At 43.8% G+C, this 6,638-nt stretch overlaps 1 long non-coding RNA gene across 1 annotated transcript; it reads right to left on the bottom strand.

The window, feature by feature from the left end:
• Positions 1-2,256: 2,256 nt before the first annotated feature.
• On the bottom strand, positions 2,257-4,711 carry LOC135483822 (uncharacterized). Its single transcript, XR_010446386.1, has 3 exons — positions 4,598-4,711; positions 3,203-3,327; positions 2,257-2,810 (listed from the first exon to the last, which is right to left on the bottom strand). It is a non-coding gene; the product is annotated as an uncharacterized LOC135483822 (long non-coding RNA).
• Between the last annotated feature and the right edge of the window lie 1,927 nt (positions 4,712-6,638).

Below are 6,638 nucleotides of genomic sequence, written 5' to 3'. Positions count from 1 at the left end.
GCAATCAGTCGATGACAGAGCACATAGGAACTGGATACACGCTTCATACAGATATATACAGTATATTCTTAAACAGTATGAATCAACGATTATGAAGAAAACAGGATGTCTCAATGACAGAGTGACCATTACGAACACGAGGAAGATAACACGTCTCAAGGACAGCAAGGATAGCACGTCTCATTCAGGGACATGGTACGATCAACAGGTAGAATGCCTATAGGCGCGGGCCCATGAGCAAGGTAGCACATCTCATTGATAGGATGTCTCGGAATGTGATTTCAAAGTCTCACCCAGGGACATAAGCGCAGCACTTATACAGACTGATGGTCCTTCCAACTGCTTCCAACGAATTGCGACCAAAGGTCAAGACACATTCTGCATGACTCTCCCTCGTTGAAAAGAAGTGGAATTTCGGCAAGGACAAAAGTCACTGAAGACAAAGCTGTGCGGACCATCGAAGTCCTGAAGCAAAGACATAGGAATGTTTCATTGACTTGATACACCCTGTGTAATTTACTCAAGGACAGTACGTCTCATCCAGGGACATGTAGTAATCTCAAGGAAGAATCCCTATGGGGAAGACCGCAGATCTCAAAGACAGGATGTCTCATCCAGGGACACGATGCAGTGAGACAGGTGTTCCAAGGTGCCTGTGGCGGGATTCCCTTTTCCCACCACCTCCCTCCTCCAGGCCTCCTAGACTTGACTCTGATCCGTCGCTCGTCTCAATTATATGGTCCTCAAACACAAGACATAAGTGATTGTGGAGCATTCGGGATATCTCAAGCATATGGTGACCGCTAGAATGTGGGAAAGGTAGCACATCTAAAGGACATTCTGCATCATCCAGGGACATGTGGTGTGGTCTGCAATTAGAATGTCTTTTGAGAAGGACAACGCATTTGAAAGACAAGATGTCTCATCCAGGGACATGATGTGATCTCCCAATAGAATCTATGGGGAAAACAATACAACTCGAGGACAGCACATCTCATCGAAGGACATGCTGTGAGCCAGGTGTTCCTAGATGATAGATTTCTCGAGCTGGATTACGGGGATAAGCGGGCCGACGTCACTAAAGACGAATCGTGCAGACCACCGGAGACCTCTACACCGACGACCTCAAGCAAACGGCCGATCGATGACACAACTAACACAACTCAATGACGGCATGTTTCAAGTAGCATGCCTATGGAGAAAACAACACGTCCCAGCACATCCCAGCACATCTCAGAACATCTCATCCAAGGACATGATGTGATCCCCATGTGGCATGTAGACACATCCTAGGGACAGCACGTCTCATCCAGAGACAAGACGCGATCTCCAAGCAGAGTGTTAATGGGGAATACAACACATCCGTCTCATCCACGGAGAAGGTGTAGTCTCCAAGTTGAAAGCCTAAAGTAGACGCGGCACATATCAAGGGGCGGAAGTCTTTAATCAGCGATAAGTTGTAATCTCCAAGTAGAATGTTTCTGGAGAAACAGCACTTTTCACGGACAGCACATCTCATCCGGGCACATGCTGTGAGGTATAGGTGTTCCAAGGTGGCTGTAGCGATGTTTATATTGAGATATGCAATTCTTCCCTTTTGCCGTCACCTCCCTCCCCCAGGCTTCACAGACCTGACCTAACCCCATGAGTCATCTGCCTCGACCTGAAACGAACGGTCTATGGAAGAGAACAAAGGAACGTACTTGGTGCACACTGTATGATATCTTCAAACACAAGGACTGCACGTCTCGTCCAGCAATATGATTTGATCTTCAGGTAGATTGCCGATGGGAAGGGCAACACATCTCAATGACAGGATGCCTTGTCAAGAGACATGATGTAATCTCCAAGCAGAATGTTCATGGGAGACAGTACATCTAGGACAAGTTAAATGCCGTCAAGTATCAGTCTCTAATGAGTGAATGGAGGAGACTGGTGAAAGAGTCTACCGAATATTGGGGACAAATAGAGACTGCAGTGACCCTGTGGGAGAGGTCGGGTTTACAGGATGTCATCAGCTGGTTGGTCACTGTCACTAGTGTCGCTGGTTGTGACAGTTAAAAGCATTTGAGAAGACGGGCGAGATTTGTGTACATTCCCTCCTGCGGTATCTCAGAAAAAGTACCCAACACGCCACAGGGGCGCTGCTGTTGCCCATTGGGTTTTTGAAAGGCGTTATCACCGGGAAAGACGTACCAAAGTTTGTCCTGGCTTAGGAATAGACCCTTCTGACGGTAGTACAAAGAACAACACTGATTGTGAAACTATCATTCTTTATTTGATATGTTAAGGACAAATTCAGATATTCAACGTCCTGATACATTGGTCAAATATCATGAAAAGGTTTTACAAAAAGATATTCTAACAACAATCTGTACGTGGGCACCACATGTGGGAACTGGTGGCGCTACAGTTAGGTAGGATTTCTACTGCAGTGGAGTAGTAGGAAATGTCCCCTGGCAACAAGTCCTTCCCTGTTGGTTGGTGTACATCAACACCTAAGAGATTAATGCGTATAATATATTCATCAGTCCCCAGAACAATATATCTTAGGGTATTTAAAACTGTTACATGTGCACTCATTCATCCTGGATTGTCCCTTCTCTTTTGCGAAAACTCCCTACGGAATACTCTATCCTTGTTCATTTCTGTTACATCTATACATCCTGATTTATAAGCACTCTAGGTCCAGAGTTACTGTTCGTCACCATGGAGGACTAGTCACGATGCCGGTAGAAGTAGGACAGGTAGCTTGTATACATCGATGGGAGGATGCCGGGTTCAGCCGCGGGAAGGGAGTCGGTCCATCCCTGAAGATGAGAGAAAATATATCGATATAAGGGTCATGGAGTGTTAGTTCAAAACTTATTCTAGCGCAACTGGGAGCAGACTTGCAGATTTTGGAGAATAGAAACAATTATTCAATCGTCATTTGTATTTGGTATGCCCCAACGATCAGTCTCCCCATCTAATATGTGAATTTGTTCTGCAGTACGTTATTTGCGTGGCCCAATGATTGTACACGGATTGCATTTATCAGCCTGATGAGTCTATCGAACAGACCATCACTGGACACCCGTGTTTCTCATTTGGCTAGCTGTTTCTCTTGCTTGCACTGCGAAATACCATTAACTGCATCAAGGGGACTTTTTCTCATTCTAGCAGAAGTTGTTTTCTATGTACGGATTCTACCTATTCCTACCGGTTTGAGCTGCTGGCCTAGGACTGCTGGGCACTGCCACTGGACTGCTGGGCACTGCCACGGAAGACTGACAACCACTTGTCCTCTCACATCTCGTGGACCGGACTCATCCTTGGACTAAGCCTCTGAAATTATGAGACAGATCAAGGTTAAGGTGGGTTTCAGGGTCATGTTTATAAAAATCAAGATTTCCTTACCATACTTTCCAACAAGGCCAAAGTTTCAGTTAGCCAATCACAATTCAAGTTTGAATAGAATTACCGAATCTATACTTCCTTGGCAATAACATGCTGACCGCTTTTGGTATGCCTCCTTACCTTTAAATCACAAGAGGCGCTATGCTAGCAAACAATAGACTAGAATGATCGCCAACCGCCTCAAAGTATGTTGGATCAAACATCGCACAGGCATGGGTCACCCAGTAAAAAGTATCATCATGGTTACATTTGATATTGTTTGAATGATTAATTCACTGTATTCAACCTGCGTTCATTTCGCAATTAATGTATTAGTTACCACTGTATGCCTTAGAGGGGGCAGAATGGTACTGTTTAGACAAGAAGTCTCTCCAACAGCCACAAGTATCTCTTCGAAAACATCACAGTAACACGTTCGACCCAGGGATTCTGTCAGCTGGCTGACGAGTAGGTTGGGAATGGTGTATGATCAGTTCTCTTAAAGACACCCGAGACAGGGATTAAAATCTTGTGTTTATAAGTTACCATTGTATGCCTTAGAGGGGGCGGAATGGTACTGCTTAGACAAGAAGTCTCTCCAACAGCCTCAATGAATATTGGATCAACGGCACACAGGGCCTCCCAGAGATACCGTCAATGACGAAATATGACTGGGCCTTCTGTAAGATTAGTTTCTCCGCCAAACACGGGACTGAATGATTAAAATCTTGTGTTTATAGGCTAACAAATGCAAACACTTTCAATGAACCCCCTACAAGAGACGAGTGGCTCTTCGTCTCCCCGACTTTGACACCCTACTACGAACATATCAATAGATCAGCCAGCGGTCCTTGGTGTCGCCGCGTGGGTTACGTCCAGTGAAATTGTTTGCAATTGTCAAGGAACCACGATCTGACATCCATAACCAGCGTATTCCCTATTCATGCCAGTTACAGTCGGGTGCTACACCACAGTCGGGATAGTGGAGCCAAATGAATGATTTTTTTTAATTTAAAGCATTTTTGAAAAATCATATGACAAGGTTTGGAGGTCAAAAACCTTCCAGTTATGCACAACATAAGTCCTGCCTTACCGTGAATTTGCGACTGAAATTTCTAACTACACAGTTCATTCTCGGCTCGACTGCATGACTTTTACAGCAATAAAAACCTGTTGAAACCAATTCAAACAATTATCAATCATAGATACTGGGTCCTACCTTATGCTGCAGCTCTCTTAACTTGATTTCCGAAATGTTGAAGGGAATTTTACCTTTGAAATCGGAAAAGTTTTCCAGCGATGTTCTGCGCAGTTCACTCACACACCAACTGACTTGCGTTCAAATCAACCGAGACCGATCATGACCAAGGACAATACACACCATCCGGGCACTATTCCTCTACCCCGAGAGAGGCCGGCGACTTAGCGCCAACTTGTATTGTTATGTCATTAGACCAATTGGATGGTATTGTCAAAGGTGGGTCTGGGCCAATGCATGACATGCACATGAACGGAGCTATATGGCCATAGAAATACTACAAGCCAGGTTTCGCAAACCTTACGAAGAGCTGCGAAGGGCAAAGTTTGTAAATGCATTTCATTGGCGATTTTCAGAAATTTAGCCGATTCCTCCTACAACATAGGACAAAAGATGATTTACGAATGTCGCATTAATGAATTAGCTTAGGACTAGATTACTCCATAGATCCTTGCACTTCGTATTTCGTCAGTGGTATAGCTGCCGAAAGCTGCATATTGTCAAAATCACACACACTGACTTGAACTGACAATGACGTACATTGTGTATTTGGTCAGCATGAGCTAGTAGCTAGTTAGTTGTCCAACAGACAACATGCTTGGGGTTGTTCCTTTTTTTTTTATTGCTATCCAGTCAATCACGGATGTCTCTCTATCCCGGAAATAGTTTATGGCTATATTGAGCGTTTCCTAATTAGAGTCTGAACAGCTTGCAGCGGATATGCCACTCAGCATACCAAACCGACGCCATCAGATAACGCGGGAACTGATATCAATTACATCTTCCTGGTCTGGATTGTAGACTGTATCCAGTACTATACATGTACGGCGAGTTGCCGCCTTTCTAACTTCCTGCTGCGCCACTTCAATCCAAGTCATATGCACCCTATGGCTGGATCAGTGAGTTGCCCCTAATTTTGTTGTGTCTTTTCTAAAAAATATATATATACGGGTCTGCAAAAGCGGCACACATGTCCTCGTTGATTTCAACGATCCGCGACGAATTCTCGATTGCTCTGTCGACTGGTGCAAAACACCAGTTAACATTCGGTATAGATACAGCGCGATATCGTTGTACATTTCTTTATATATCTGTAATAATGCTGTTCAAGCGACCACGTACGCAATTAGGCAGAGCTAATAATCTAGCATAGCAGCAATCACCGTGAGACTCGATTCCCGATCTAGCTCCGCCAATGGTATAGTCCTGGCTCAGTCGGGGAGGGCTTTTTTAGCCTGAATTGGCGACAACTTGGCAAATTGGGGAAGCCTTGCTTGACTGGTGAGACCAGTGATTTTATATATACTCCGCCTCTCGATATTTTTTTTATATACGAGGTAGGAGTATCAAAAAGCTGTATCTCAGGATGGGTGAGATAGGCGCCGATGCTTCCATTCCTCCACTCCAATAGTATGTTTTTGTTGGTTCGGTTTGAGTGGAGTGGGGCATAACAAAGTGAAGTGCGTTGTTCTCGCATGCCCACATCCTCAGTATAAGGTTTTCAGAAAAAAAAAGAAGAAAACTATCGAATAATCTATTTTAATATAACATTTGCACTGAGAGGCGTTTACATTGAATTCACCGGGTTTGGGGTTGCCATTATGTGAGATGGGTGTTAAGCGGACACTATTCTGATTATTTAGATAATCTAATTATTTAGTTATTAGTCTCGATATCTAATTTTATATATCAGGTATTGTCCAGAATTGTATATATTGCAGTCTCAGTCACTGTAATGTAGTCCTATTAAGTATTGACTATCAACTATAAACTACACTTGCTGTAATGTAATCTTAGTTTAGGCCTGCTGTAATGTAATCTTAGTTTATAGTTAATCCTTTAAAGCGTTCCTCCCTGGGTAGGGCTCGGAAAAGTTATGAGCATGTAGATAGTACCGATTTAACTGGAAAACGAATTCGAGTTCGTCAAATTGAAAATTTTTTCTTTAATCCTTGGTGAGTTTTCAAGTTGATCAAGTGCTTAGCAGATGCAAACTATCAGG

Source organism: Lineus longissimus, chromosome 2 (genome assembly GCF_910592395.1).
Source record: "Lineus longissimus chromosome 2, tnLinLong1.2, whole genome shotgun sequence".
Classification (NCBI taxonomy): Eukaryota; Metazoa; Nemertea; class Pilidiophora; order Heteronemertea; family Lineidae; genus Lineus; species Lineus longissimus.
This window is presented reverse-complemented; position numbering and strand designations above follow the sequence as displayed.